The sequence below is a fragment of the Notamacropus eugenii genome, chromosome 7, assembly GCF_028372415.1.
Source record: "Notamacropus eugenii isolate mMacEug1 chromosome 7, mMacEug1.pri_v2, whole genome shotgun sequence".
NCBI classification, from domain to species: domain Eukaryota; kingdom Metazoa; phylum Chordata; class Mammalia; order Diprotodontia; family Macropodidae; genus Notamacropus; species Notamacropus eugenii.
In genome coordinates, this window is record NC_092878.1 from 1,901,838 (window position 1) to 1,918,461 (window position 16,624).

Sequence of the window (16,624 nt, forward strand, 5' to 3'; positions counted from 1 at the left end):
CTTCATCTCTCCAGGTCCCACTCCTGCACTTTTATTTATGCAACCGTAGAATATCCTCCCCACCTGGACCACATCTCCAGTTGTAGGAATCTATATCCCTTCATTTCAATCAGGTAGTTACATGGAGTAGGATAGAAAGCTAGCCCTAAAACCAAGACCTGGATTCATGTCCTAGCTCTGATACATGGGACTCGGAACAAATGACTTAACTTCTGAGTATGCCAGGCAATTTTCTAAGACTCCATTTTTCAGAGAACGGGCTTGACCTGCATTGATGGAAGGAGCTATCTCATCTGAGAGCTGTGTACAAAATCACAGGCCCAGGCCCTATTCTAGCTCTGTTGGTTAAATCCTATCCATTTTTCAAAGTTCAGATCAAATGCAAATTCCTCTACGAGCCATCTCTGATCTCCCCGTAAGAAGCTCTACTCACAGCAGCTTTTGTTTGTCTCTCACGAACACATCCTATAAGAAGTGACACTGAAAACTCACTGTGTGAACTTTGGACCCCCGGGCCTCACCTCTACGGTTCTCTGGGAAACCTCTTTTCCCATTCTGTCTCTAAAAAACCTATTCCTTTTTCCCCCTGGACTCCGTGCCTCCTCCATACACTTATTGGTTTTTCATATATAAATATTTTCGTCGGTTTCTGTTTTTGGTAAAATAGACTCTTTTGGGGCAGAAACTTTGCCTTATCCCTGTATCTCCTCCCCCACTCCCTCTCCCATGACATCCAGCACCACGTATTGCATATAGTAGGTGCTCAATAAGTGTTGAATATTTGTTGAAGGAAGCAGCTAAATTTCACCTACTTCCTATCTCTCCAGGGCTACCCTGCCCTAGTCTCACCTCTCCCCATAAGGCTCACAGACCAGACACTCCAAGTCTATCTACTCTATACAAAGCCATAAGAAAACAGCTCTAGGCAGGGGACTTGACTGAAGTTTCCATCGAAGTATTCCTCACTTTCGTCCCTAACTGAAGCTCAGTGCTCAGAGGAGAGCAGTGAACAGACTCTCAGTTGTTCCATGAGCTAAGCCACCACCTGCATGTAGAAATCATGAAATAAGTCATATTGTGAAAAGTCCATGTTGTTTTTACAATTTCAGTTCACTGAGTAATGTTAAGTGCCTCCAGTGAGATATAAAGCCCTGCAGTCAGTAAATACTATATAGTAGGCAAGACTCCTTTGGGATAATAGGAATAGAGAGCTGAAATATACAGATGTGAAAGACTGAGGCAGTTGGGTGGTGGAATGGTGGTGGAGCCTTGGACTTTGGGACGGGGAATTTTGTTATTATTCAGTAATATCAGTTATGTTAGATTCTTCATGGCCCCAGTTGGAGTTTTCTCAGCAAAGGTACTAGAATGAATGGCCTTTGCCTTCTCCAACTCATTTTACAGATGAAGAAATTGAGGCAAACAGGGTTTAGTGACTTGTTCAGGGACACACAGCTAGTTAAATGTCTAAGGCCACATTTGAACTCAGGTCTTCCTGACTCTAAGCCTGGAACTCTATCCAACATGTTACCTAGCTGACCATATTGGAACAGGGAGACAAAAGTTCAAATCTTGCCTCAGACTTTTTGCTAGCTGTGGAAAAAGTAATAATAATACAGCTAGCATTTATATAGCACTTTAAGGTTTGCGAAGCTCTTTCCAAATAATACATCTTACTACCCTCACGACAATCCTGGGAGATAGTTGCTATTACTACCTCCACTTTTCAGAGGAAGAATCTGAGTCAGAGAGAACATCAGTGACTTCTCCAGGATTGTATGGCTACTAAAGATCTGAGGCAGGATTAGAATTTATATCTTCCTTAGCCTAAATCTAGGGCTCTTATCTACCGTGCTTCTGAGATCTAGGCAAGACCTTCATCTTTGGTTTCTTCATCTGTGAAATGGGAACAATTATCAAATCCATCTCCCAGAGTTGTTGTGAGGTCAAATAAGAAAATCTCTATAAATTATTTTGCAAATCTTAAAGCCATATAAATGTTGGCTGAAATCCATCAGTGGAAAGGCAGGTTAGAAGACCACAACAGCAAAAAAAAGGGAAATGTAGCAATGTTTGTTCACAAAGGTTATTTGAGTATTGAAAAGAAATTAAATATACATGTGTATATTATAGGGATCTTATTTTTGTTCATTTTAAAGCATAATAATGACAGCCCTGTGTAATGTCTTTCTTTGGTGATGGTTAGTTTTTAGGGTGGTGGTCAAGAGTCTCTGAGCCAAAAGATCTAAATTCACAAACGGCTTGCTGTAGAATCTTGTTTTGTTTTGTCTTGTTCTTATTTTACTAATTTCATTATTTTTAGTGTTCTACAATCACTACCATATAACTTAGATTTTTTTTCCCTACCTACCACACACCTCCCCCCTCCCTCCCCAAGATGGCATATAATTCTATATAGGATCTACACATACATTCCTATAAAATACATTTTCACTACAGTCATGCTGTGTAGAAGAACTAAAATGAATGGGAGAAATCATATAAAAAACCAAAACATAATGCACACACAAAAAATGATCTGCTACATTCTGCGATTGACTTCTATAGTTCTTTCTCTGGATGTGGAGGGCATTTTTGCTGCATTGTCTTGAACAATTACTTAATCCCTTGGGACAGAAGTCAGATTGGAGGAGGTCCAAGAGAGCGTTGGCACAGTACGGAACTGAATCAGGCCATGGGGATGAGTGAGGAACTCTAGGAACAGGAAAGTGATAGAGTAGGGGATAGAAGGAGTGGAGGCGTCCAAGGAGGTGCATTTGGAGAATCTGGGCACTGACAGAAAGGAAACAGTGAGGAATGAGTGATTGGAGGCAAGGGAAAACAAAAGAAGGAGGAAAAGAAAGGAAGAGTTCAGTCAAACCACCAGGTTGTAACTTAGTCACTAAACTGTAAATTCCATAGAGCTGGCGGAGAGCTTAAGAGGTCATCTAGTCCAATGCCTTCATTTCCCACAGGTGAAGTGGCTTTCCAAAGGTCCTTTGTCTCCACATTTAGCACTCTTTCCACTGCATCTTACTTTAAACTCTTCAAAGATCTTCTCTTATGCAACTTTGTATCAATCAAACATTGCAGCACAGCTTCTTACACATGGTAGGTACATCTCCCATATTCTTGAAAAATCCTCCCTTGATCTCACCAGCCCCAGCTTATTGACCCATATTTCTCCATGCTTTTGTTGCTAAATTCTTCAAGGAAGCTATCTATACTTGGTGCCCCTATTTTCCTTCCTCTCACTCTGTTCTTAAGTCTCTGCAGTCTGGTTTCCAAACTCACCATTCGACTGAAATTGCTGTCTCCACAATTTTGTTACTGTTGTCCAATTGGTTTTTTTTTCCAGCTCCCCATTTGGAGTTTTCTTGGCAAAGATACGCAAACGATTTGCCATTTCCTTATCCAGCTCATATAATAAATGAAGAAATTGAGGCAAACAGGGTTAAGTAACTTGCCAGAAGTCACACACCTATTAAGTGTCTGAAGTCAAATTTGAACACAGGAAAACTCATCTTGCTGACTTTAGACCCAGCACGCTATCCACTGTGCCCCCTCGCTGCCCAAAATTATGAGGTACTTCCCAGTTGCTAAATCTAATGACTTTTTCTCAGTCTTCATCCTTCTAGGCTTCTCTGCAGCCTTGGGCACTGCTGATCCACCCCTTCTCCCGGATGTTCTCTTCTTTCTGGGTTTTTGTATTTCTGCTTTCCCTTTATTCTCCTCCTACCTTTCTGGTGGTGCCTTCTTAGTCTCCCTTTGCTGAATCAGCAAGTCAGGTCTACTAATGGTGGATGTCTACCAGAGCGTTTTCCTAGGCTTTCTTCCTTCCACCCTTAACGCTATTTTGCTTGGTGATCTCATCAGCTCTCAATAGATTCAATTAGCATTTCTATGCAAATGGTTCTTAGATCTCTTTATCCAAACCCTAGCTTCTCTCCTGACTTCCTTCAAGTCCCAGCCAAAACCCCATCTTCTACGAAAAACCTTTCGGGATTCCTGTTAATGCCTTCCCTCTGTTATTAATTCCTACAATATCTTGTGTTAATCGTCCTGTATACAAGATATACTAATATCCTGTATATGATTGTACATGGTTGTGTTTTTGTTTTCTCCCCCATTAAACCACAGGCTCCTTGAAAGTAGGGATTGTCTTTTGCTTTCCTTTGGATTCCTATAATTTAGCAGACTACCTAGAATACACTAGGTGCTTAATAAATGCTTACCAACTGACTGTCATTATTTTTCATAATCTAACAAATACCTGTTCTGTCATTATAGACATTCTATAACAACAGACCTCTAAATATCCATAAAAACTCAACCAGTGAACTATATTGGGCCCAGAGCATTATCAAAGACCAAAGTGCTGCCTAAAACCATCCAGACGCAAGATCTACTCATAAACACTGAAGAACAATATTTTTAACAGGTGTCACCATATCAAATGCCCATAATGCCCAAACTCCATGGGGGGAGCTTTCAAAATATACAGACCTAGCATAAGAAATTAAAATCATGTGAGAAGAGAGCTGGATACATATCGTGCCTGTCATCCTGTTTATTACTGGCGTTGTACTGAGGATGCTTCAGCAAGCCTGCTGAGGATGAGCTCCTATCCTAATACTTTGATTCAACCTCAAGAAATAATCATTTTTTTCACCTGCACAATAGTTCACAAAACATTAAATATAAAAGAATAACTGTCATTTGGCAACTTATCCCAGGACTGTTTCTGTCTGAACTCCATGAAAAACATTCAAACAAAATAACAACAACCAAAATTCACCATTAACTAGTACTTCCAGGTTGGAAAGGTTCTTTCCCTGAGTTATTTCATTTGGTGAGACAAAAAGGAAGCAAGACATCTGCGTTCTTTGCCTGGATTTGGTCTGATTGAAAGAAATGAAATCACAGTTATGCACAGCTAAATCCCAGGCAACTAACTCTGTCTTGGTAACTGATTCATTCCGGATGCCCTATAGATTTTAGGAAGCCATAAGATTTCATGCAGAAGCAGACAAAACTACAAGTGCTACCTCTAAAATAAAGATGTCGGACTAGAAGAGGCTGTGGAGTTGTAGAAAGTGTACTGGATTTGGAGCCATGCGATGTCATTTCCAATCCTGACCTTACATAAGTCACTAACTTCTCTGGGGTTAGTTTCCCCCACTGCAAAATGAAAAGATTAGACTGGATGCCCTATAAGGTCCTTGATAGAATGCAATGTATGATCCTCTTATTAAGTGGTAAGTCCCTTCTAGGGTTAAATGACATGATCAAAAATGGTAGACACTACCACATTCGCCCTCATTTGAGTGAGCTCACATAGGGTTGTCACAATATCCCTTAGAAGAATGACTTTGAAGCCTTCTTTTTAACTGGTGGGGGAGATAGAACTAAGAATATTCCTTCAAGTTGAATGTTCTATTATGAGTATCCTATTATTGAGAATAAGTGAATAAAAGACATTAATTATAGGTCGGGATCCAAAAAGAAAATAGAGCAGAAAACAGATCTCAATAACAGAAATGAACACCCACACATAACACAGACAGAAACCCATTGGATATGAGTTCAGCATGACTGTATTCATCACTTTCCCAGCTGAGAAAATCCATTTTGGATCAAGAGTTTCAGTCTTGGAAGGAACCTCAGAAGCCAACTTTTTCAACCCATGCCTGAAAAAAACCCATAAATTTCAACCCAACCTATACTTGAAAAAACAGATACATTTCAACATGCATCACCCAAACTTTGCTTGCAGACCTCCATGAGGGAGAACTCACTACCTACAGAAGCCCCCCATTCCATTCTAGTTCTAATTGTTGGGAAGGTTTTTCCTTCCATCAAATTTAAATCTGTCTCTTAGCAATTTTTCTAGCTCTCTAACTTAGTCATGTGAATCTCCTCACACCCACCCCCAACCTGCACCTTCCTCTTCTAATAAATGAATACAAAAGCATTCATGAAGGGTTTACTATGTAGGTATAAAGGCAGATAGAAAGACCTGAAGTTACTGTGGATGACAAGACCAGGAGCTCCTTAGGTTAGTTAATGTGGTTGGTTGGATGACAGTGCCAAGGTTCTGGAGAGCAGAGGCAAGACAAATAGTAGGTCCTCCATCTTGCCAGCAGGAACAGAGTTGGTGGCTACTATCTCATCCAAGCCATGTGAACAGTGAAGCAGTGTGTTCTGGGCGACCCAGGCTGGACAAGAGAGCAAGGGGAAGAAAAAGGGTCATAGGTTTTCTGGTGGTAGCAGGTTCAAATGGAACTAACTTTTTCTAGCTCCCCTTCCAACCAAAATTTTCTGTCTTACTCTCCAACCTAAGTCCCTCAAACTTGTAGCCCCTTAACTCCCCAAGATTTTTAACACCCAGAAAATATTCTCGACTCTACTGAACATCCAATTCCAATAAATCATTCTTAATTCTCAGTGATTGAGAAAAAAAACCATCTTTGTTTACAGGAAAGACTTCTACCCCTCTCCAAATCCTCTCACCTCTGCCGAAGTAGCATTTCCAACCCTGATAGTGAAACATATCTTTGGTAAACTCTTTCATCCCTGCCTTCTCAACTCATTAATTCTGTCTAGCGTCTTAGATGTTAATTAAGTCCCTTTACATCAGATACTACATCTGTAATCTTTTGTGTGTCATGGATCCCTTTGGAGCTCTAGTAAAGCCTATGCACTTCTTCTCAAAAAAAATGTTTTAAAATTCATAGAATAAAATACACAGGATTATAACACTGGATTTCAAATTGGTTTTCTTTGTATTTGTATTTCTATGTCTTATATGTTATGCATTTAAAAACATTTTCATATACATAAACATTATATATATAGTATACATGTATATTGCATGTGTAATATATAAAGACATCTGCACACAAATATGCATATATGTACATATATGTGTATATATTAAAATATGTACATATATGTTCATGGAACATAGGTTAAGAATATCTGCTTTACATCTTCAACCCCTCCCATTTAGTAAAGTCCTCCTAGCCCATCCTGTCCTCCATTCCAACAAAACTTTCTTTATGTCCTTCACTATTTCCCAGAACTTAGCCCCTCTAGTCAGGCTTTTAAAAGATTTCAAATCTGATCACTTTAATTCCTCTCCATGTTTGGCAGTGACCAGGATATAAAAGGATAGTTAGGGATGCCATGCCACTTTCTAATAAGTAATTCCTTCATTCACCTAATAGTTAAGATGGAGACTAAAAAGATAACCAACTGTAGCAAATTCTTCATATCCTCAATGTGATTTGACCAACGAAAACATTGGTACGCACAGAAAACACCAGCTCATTTTGTATTCACTTCTATTTTTATTGTGCTCTGCTATTGTTTAATAATAAGGGGGAGGAGAATATGCCTGAGCCCTCATCTGCAGCCAGAATTTTTTATTACTAGGGTCTGAAAAAACAGAATAAGCTTTAATTTCTTCCAATTTTATTTCAACTTTGCCAGTGGACATCTGTGCTTGTGGGCTTGAAGTTGAAATACATGATTAACACTTTCCAGGCTTTACTTTGGGTAATTTCTGTGACAGTGAGGAGAAAAAGTTCCAAGTGCATATTAACTGCTCCGTGTTAGTCCTTTCCAGATTCCACCTAACAGAAACACTTTCCATTTATTTAGAGACCCAGAAGCTACGTGGCTTCGGTGCATAGAATGCTGAACCCGGAGTCAAGAAGACCCAGATTCTAATCCAGGTTCCGAGGCTTCCTGGTTGTGTGACTCTAGGCAGTCATTAAACCTCTGTCTTCAATTTCCTCATCTATGAAGTGGGGATAATAATAGCACCTACCTCACGGGACTATGAGGCTAAAATTCGATAATAACTGTAAGGCACGTCACTATCAAAGTAAGGGTGTAGTATGCTGGGAAATGTTTAATAACTGGCTCTCCAGAAAAAAAAAATTGTACCCAGAACACACTTTGAAATTTACATTAAAAATTTTCTATATTACTTTCTCAGGTCTAGAAAATCAACAAAACTCCAAATCAGAGCGTCATCTGTAATGTTTGCCTACTTCCGAGGCGTGAATGCTCACACTCAAAATTTAACAATCCACTCTTATGAGCCTCTGGAACTAACTCCAGCATCATCCTCATTGTATCTCTCCTAATGCTCAAACAAAATTTGTTTCTATGAAACTTCCAGTCATTGCTTATAGTTCTGCCTTCTGAAGTCAATTAAAATATATGTAATATCTCTTCCATGAAACATGACTGCCCTCTCAGCTGCCATTGTTGACAATAATGTACCTGTTGCACAAACACTGGAAAAAGATACGGTGGAAAGACGTCTGGGTCTAGGGTCAGAGCACCTGGCTCCAAATCCTGTCTTTTATTCTACCTCTGCACACTTGGAAAAAATCACTTTGTTTCCTTGGTTCTCAGTCTGTCAAATGAGGGAGTTGTGTTAGAGGGCCTCGGTGGTCCCTTACGGCTCCAGATCTAGGATCATGAAGACAACCACCATATATCCCTTTACGTCTCTTCTTCTCCAGGTTAGGCAGCTCCAATTCTTTGAGCAAGTCCTCTTTTCTTATAACTTGGAATTTCCACTGCCAACAGCCTAGTCCCCATTATCTGGACACGGTCCAGATTGTCAATAACCTTTCAAAAATATGGTGCCCAGCACAGAAGGTAACAATCCCAGTGTGGCATGACCAGACCTCTCTAACTTCTGTCTTTCTAGATATGACATTTCTATTAATGCAGACTCTGACGGCATTACTTCTTTTTTTGAGGCAATCAGGGTTAAGTGATTTGCCCAAGGTCACACAGCTAGTAAATGTCTGAGGCCAGATTTGAACTCGGGTCCTCCTGAGTCCAAGGCTAGTGCTCTATCCACTGTGCCACCTAACTGCCCTGATGTCATTACTTTTTAAGGCTGCCATGATCCAGTACCGACTCATATTGAACTCTGAGTGCATGAAGGCAGACTTACAAAGGGTTCAATGGGACATCCAGCTAAGCCAGTGATGATGAGTCAAGCTGATTGTCTGCACAGCTTCCCCAAATCCTGAACAAGAGCACATTATATATCTACAGTCCATTAATCATCCCCTTTCAGCAAACTCCTGCTCTCGTTTAGGATTTAGAGGATATTTAGTTGAACTCCTCTTTTTACAGATAGAAAAATGTAGTTCTACAGAAGTTAAGTACCCAAGGTCACACAGGGAGCAGGGCTGTGAAGCCAGTGTTTGAACTCAGTTTATATAAGTAGAACTTGGGTGCAGAAGCTAAGTGAGAGAGCCTGCTTCTCCACTGTTCTCCAAAACAATAAGGGAGGGAAGGAGGGAAGGAGGGAAGGAGGGAAGGAAGGAAGGAAGGAAGGAAGGAAGGAAGGAAGGAAGGAAGGAAGGAAGGAAGGAAGGAAGGAAGGGAGGGAGGGAAGGAGGGAGGAAGGGAAGGAAGAAGGAAGGGAGAGAGGAAAGGAGGGAGGAAGGAAAGAAGGAAGGAAGGGAGGGAGGGAGGGAGGATTTATTAAGTCAAAATGTGTCAGGCACTTTGCTAAACTTCCTTTCAAATAGAGGAGGACAGCACACAAAAGAGAGCTGAAAAGGAGGGGAGGAGAAACACTGGCTGAGGGCAAGGTTTTAAATTCCAGAAGCCAGATCCTGGGCAAAAAGGGAATGAAAGCTGGCAAGGAGCTCACCAATGGGAGAAGGGGACAGGCCTTACAAAGAGATGCTCCCTGCAGAAAAGGCCTTAGGGATGGTTGGACGTTCCAGGGTGAGGGGCCCTAGGGGCCAAAAGAAGTTCCAGGATGAGACAGCATGGTTTGGAAATCTGAGAGGCAGGAACAGGGCCCAGAGGGTCATGGATAGAGAGGCTTCTTTCATTCAAAATCCTCCCGGACTTGAGGCCTGCAGAGGCAGTGATTTTCTTTGTCACAAGTCAGTCCTTTTATGCCTTGCTTGCTGAGAAGTGCACTCAGTGACTGAAGACCTCCCAGAAATTTAAGCCTATTTTCCCCAGTGCTGCTTTCCTGGGCCTTCTAGGCCAGCTAGCCCTTCAGCCCCACCCTTCCTAGCCTTCTACCTTAGAAGCACCAAAAACCATGCCAGGCTTATCCCAGGGACTTTTGCAAGCTGGGGGCCAAATGGTGGAGGACTTCTCAGTCTTACCAGCTGCTGTCTGTCTACAGATTCAAAACCGAAGCCCCAGGCTCCAAAATTCATACTAGGAAGATTGTTAACAGCCTACTCTAAATTTCACAGTTGTAACCACACCCATAATTTTGTTGTCACTCTCCGCCTAGAAGCCTTCAGGCTGATGTTTTATTACCCACTTCAAACTTCCCTGAATCTCTATCACCCTTGAATGCAGACCTCCACCCTTGCCACCTTTCTGAGACCTTTGTCTTGTCCCCCAATAGTCCACCACAGGGACTGCCCAAGGGGTGGGAGGGCGCTGTCCAGCATTCACAGGCCATCCACTAAGCTTCCCCAACAGGCAGTCTATCTTTTCTTTTTCCTGGTCATACATTCCTTCGATGACATCTTTTGCACAGCTTCTCCCACACAATTCTTTATTCATAATATACTGCAGTTTATTCATGCCTACTACACATCCTTTGATTGAGCTGTAGCTATAATACTTCAGAGACTGTGATATTCCAGGGCTCCCAGCCACACAAAATAAATGAAAGAATATTGTTGTTTTGGAAAAAATAAGCTTTGAAGCATGATTCTTGTCTCTTGGAAGAGAGATAATGGACTGTGGGTATAAAATGAGACAGGCATTTTCAGACATGACAAATATGTGAATTTAAGAAAAAGATATGTATCTGTCTCCCTCCTTTTCAGAATTGGGGAGGAGCACTTGGACTGTTACCTTCCTCTATCTGGTGCTTCTGCTGAGTGAACGACTTTTCTCTTTCTTTTTTTAATCTGATTTAGAGGATGGCTCTCTGGGCAGGTTGGGGAGAGGGACATATTGGGAAATGAAGGAGTCCTCACTTCAGTTGCTGTTGTGAGGGAAATGTCGTTGTTGTTTGGCCTCCACTCTAGAAGAGGACCATGACATCAGGTGATACCACGACATGCAAGTGAACTGGATTTAAGTGAGGGGCGGCTGTGCAAAGTCATCAGCCTCACTTTTGCCTCCAGAGCCATCTGGGTCCATCAGGAAAACTGGAGATAGCCCTGCTTGAGGGAAATAATTTACCTGCAGAAGAACCTAGATATACTACCTGTATGACCCTGGGCAAGTCACTTAACCTCTTTGTGTCCTAGTCAGTTAACTGTCTAATCCTATAAATTGCAGATAAGGGGCTGACCTGCTTTGGTATTGGGAGTTAGTCACAAGAACTCTTTCTATATCAATAAAATCACTGGTCCAGTTCCTATCCCCACTGAGTCCCCATCCTGAAGAAACTAGAATTAGACAACGTCTTTAACATACAAATTGACCAAGTATTGGAAATGTTAAAAAATAAATAAGACCTAAAATTAAAAGCAAGAATGGTGTAAGTTGTGTCCCATTGTTTGTATGAAGTGAGGAAATGACAAGTCTATCGAAAATAATGTCTCTTGGGAGTCCCACCTCATCTGAGGGTCACTGAGACACAAGGGCTAGGAACGTAAGGTGACAATTCCTTATAAAGAGAATAGATTCCAGGTGACTACATGGAGGAGGGAAGGAAGGAAAGAAAGGAGGGAATTATAATGATTATTTCTTGAAGAGAGCTGTCCCAGGTAAAAGTCAATCAATGGGTGAGTGAAAGAAGCAATTCTTAAACTGTACTCTTATCTGGTCAAGGTGGAGAAGAGTTGTTTTTTTCAAAGGGGGAGCTAGAATAAACTACTGTGCTTCAGCTCAATTCTTTTAAAAGCAGGTGTTAACAATCATAATTTCAGATAAGGCATTAGCAGACGTAGATGCCATCTATCTCTATGAAGTCTTCCTACCATGAGTTCACTCTGAGACTAATTCTACACCACAGGAGCTTCACTCCTTGCTTTCCCTTCACCAGAAAAGTGTGCCTTTGGGCCTCACCTAGCTGGATCAGCCTGCCACGCCACTTCAACCTGCCTGATGTCATGGTCCTCTTCAAGACCGAAGGACAAACAACAAATTACCCAGTTTACCCACAAAGTTGGTATGGTGCCCTTTACTTCATTAACCCCCCTTTTCCAGCACAGTTTGATGTGTTGTCTTCTCCACCCTCCACCATTAAAATGTAAGTTCACTGACTGTCTTACTTTCTTTTATATGTACTCCCTCCTCAAGAGAACAGGAAAAATGAATAATGCTTAAAGAAACAAGATAATGAAATGATGTTAATATTAAATATGTATGCATTGAATACATAGCAAAAGTTAACTAAAATATAAAAAGATCTATGGTAAGGAACTAATAACTAGAGGTGATTCACATTTCTCTTTCAGAGCTTGACAGCTAACAAAGAAAAAATAAGAAGAAAATTACAGGTGAACAGAATGTTGGAAAAACTGGATATGACACATTTTTTGAAACTATTGAATGGGAATCTTAGAAAGAAGATGTATCATTCAGGCTAATATTAGACTTTTATCAAAAATGATCAAGGACTATGGCATGAAGAACTCATTTTCAAATTTCTGCAGAAGAGGAGAAATCTTAAATTCATCTTTTATAGATCATAATACAATAAGAATTGTAATCAACAAACAAAAAAAGAAACCTAAAAGGAGACTAAAAATCAACATTCTAAACAACAACTGAGCCAAAGACCACATCATAGGAACAATTAAAATTATATTAGAAAACAAAGAATAAAACAATATCACTTATAAATATTTACACAAAAATATTAAATAAAATACAAAGGGATTAAGGCAACATATCCCAAAAATTTTTCATTATGATCAAGTTGGATTTATGTCCAAAATTCAAAGACGGTGTTTTTGTACCCTAATGCCTCATACTGCCTTAATAGAAGCTAAATGTTTATTTAATTTAATTGACCATTAGGAAAACAATTAGCATAATAATTCATGTCAGCAAAAATGTTTAAAAAAACAACATAATCATATCAACAGATCACTAAAAAGATTTTGGTAAAATACAATACTAATTCACATTTTAAAAAAAGTACTAGAAAACATAGGAAGGAAATGAACTTTCCTTAATGTGATTTTTCAAAAGAGCCAGCATTATTTGTAATGGAGAAACACTAGAAATTTTCCCAGTAAGATCAGGAATGGGGCAAGGATTCCCATTGTCACCATTATTATTTGATATGGGGTGGGGGTGGGGAAGTTCTAGTTCTAGGTCTAAATATTGGCAAAGAAGAGGCAAAAGTATCTCTTTTTTCAAACTGTATGATGACTTGCTTTGAAACACTTAGAGAATCAATAAAAATGTTCAATAAAAAAAGATAGATGACCTATCAGATTTATGAATAGGAAAAGAGTTTATGAATAAACAAGAGATAGAGTTCATTATGAGATGTAAAATGGATAATTTTGATTACATTAAATTTAAAAGGTTTGTACATATAAAACAAATATAGTCAAGATGACAAAGAAAGCAGAAAATTGGAGGGGGAAGGGGAATCCTACAGTTTCTCAGATACAGACATCCTATCTCAAATAAATAGAGAATTTTGTCATACTTATAAGAATATGAGTCCCCAACTGATAGATGGTCAAAGAATATGAACAGGTAGTTTTTGGATAAAGAAATCAACGCTACATGTAAAATGTGCTAATGTACTTTAAAACAACTTTAAGATACCATCTCATACTATCAGACTGACTAAAATGATAGAAGGGGAAAATGCAGATGATGGAGGAGATGTGGAAAAATTGGGACATTAATACACTGTTGGGGAAACTGAACTGATTCGATCATTTTGGAGAGTAATCTGGAATGATAAAGAGTTATAAAACTGTCTATATACCCTTTTAACCCAGCAATACCACTATTAGGTCTGTTTTCCAAAGTGATCAGGGCAAAAGGAAAAAACCTACATCTTCGAAAATATTTATAGCAGCTCTCTTTGTGGTGGCAAAGAACTGGAAACTGGGGAATGGTTGAACAAATTGTGGCATACGATTGCGATGGAATACTACTATTCTATCAGAAATGATAAGCAGATTGATTTTAGGACTAACATAGAGTTAGTTACTCCAGAAATAACATACAGTGAAATGAACAAGGATCAAAAGAACATTGTATTATACTAGCAGCAATATCGTTAGAGGAGCAAGTGAATGACTAGGCTATTCTGAGTTACATGATATTCAAATCAACTTTCTATATAAAGGACCCATGAAAGGAAATGTCATCCACCTCCAGAGAAAGAACTGTTATATGGAACTATATATAGTATACTTTCACATATACATCTGTGTCAAATGTTGGCCTCCAGTATGGATTTGGGAGGGAGGGAAGGAGGGAAACAGATTAGAATTCAAAGAAAAAAAATACAATAAATACTTTAAAAAGAAAAAAGATAGCTTTAACAAAGTAGCAGGGTATTAAAGGATCTATAAAACCCATCCATATTATGTGTGTTACTAACAAAAACTCATACTTGGTTGGATCAGATCCAACAGAGGCAAGGAACTTGCAAGACTTAGACCAGGAGGGCAGTACTCCACCTTTGTCCTAGGTCAGATTGATTTGAGTTCACTGAAAGCTTGCAGGTCCTGCATTCAGCACCCCAAGAAAGCAATAGTAGTTCCCAAGAGGACCCAAAAAAGGACCAAGTATGGCCTGAGCATTCCTTCCAAAAGGACAAAAGTTTGGCCCTAACATGAAGAAGGAAGTTAGGAAGTAAGGCTGCAAGAACAACAAACAAATCCACAAGAATAGAGAATCCCACCATCCGGAGCTATTTTTATAACAAAGACACTCAGGACTCCTTGAAAATTAGGATGGGCCAAATAGAAGTTAATGACTCCATGAGACAGCAAACAATATTCAAATAAAGCCAAAAGACTAAAAATAGTAAGTACATAAGGTATGTCATATAAAAAAATAACTGACCTTGAAAATAGATCAAGGAGAGATCATTTAAGAGTCCTCATACAACCATGACCCAACATAGAAGCTAGATATCATATTTCAAAATATGCCCAGATCTCTTAGAACAAGAGTATAAAGTGAAAGCAGAAAGAATTCCCTGGTCACCTCTCGAAATACTACATGGTACCAAAAAAACTTGAAAAGTTGTCAGTTTTTAACCCAAATAGATATTAGCTGCTATCCACCAAAATATATTCCTATCAAAGTTTATCAATAATTAATACTCTGGCTCTTTGTCCTGACATTTTTAAAAAGTTTATTGATGATTCCAAAGGACTCATGATGAAAAATACTATCCACTGGAGCCAAGATGGTAGAGTAGAAAGATACAAATATGCTAGCTCCAAGCCCACAGTCCATAAATTACCTGTAAAGAAGAACTCCCAACAAATTCTGGAGCAGCAGAAGCCACAGAACAGTGGAGGGGAGGAGATTTCTGTTCCAGAGAGCCCTGAAAAACCAACATGAAAGGTCCCTCACGCACCGGACCTGGAGCAGAGCCCAGCCCTGCCTTGGCCGAACGGCACTGAGAGGAGCAGATCCGAACAGGCTTCAGGAACAGAATCTCCAGTGGCCACCATGCAGGTCCCTCCACCCACAGGTGACAAGGGTTGGTGAGAGAGTCTTTTTGGGTGGCCAACAGGGAAGTGGGGTGTCTCCATGGCTCAGGCCCTCTCGGGAGGCAGCAGCGGTGGCAGCAGCAGACAAGGGCTCCCAAAGGAGGCAGGAGCTTGGATCCATTGTTAAAGGTCTCTGCATAAACCCCCTGAGGGAACTGAGTCCCGTGTGGCAGCTCTGCCCCCACCTGAGCACCTGAACTTAATCTCACACTGAATAGCAGCCCCGCCCCTGCCAAAGCCCTGAGGCTGGGAAGCAGCATTTGAATCTCAGACCCCAAGTGCTGGCTGGGCAGATCTGGAGGCCAGGTGGGTGTGGAAAGGAAACTCAGAAGTCAAGTCACTGGCTGGGAAAATGCCCAGAAAAGGGGAAAAAAAATAAGACCATAAAGGTTACTTTATTGGTGAACAGATATCTCCTCCCTTCCTTTCTGATGAGGAAGAACAATGCTTACCATCAGGGAAAGACGTAGAAATCAAGGCTTCTGTATCCCAAACATCCAAAAGAAATATTCCATGGGCTCAGGCCATGGAAGAGGTCAAAAAGAATATTGAAAATCAAGTTAGAGAGATGGAGGAAAAACTGGGAAGAGAAATGAGAGAGATGCAAGTAAAGCATGAAAAGCAGGTCAACACCTTGCTAAAGGAGACCCAAAAAAATGCTGAAGAAAATAACACCCTGAAAAATAGGCTAACTCAATTGGCAAAAGAGGTCCAAAAAACCAATGAGGAGAAGAATGCTTTAAAAAGCAGAATTAGCCAAATGGAAAAGGAGGTTCAAAAGCTCACTGAAGAAAATAGTTCTTTCAAATTAGGATGGAACAGATGGAGGCTAATGACTTTATGAGAAACCAAGAAATCACAAAACAAAACCAAAAGAATGAAAAAATGGAAGATAATATATGGAAGATAATATCTCACTGGAAAAACAACTGACCTGGAAAATAGAT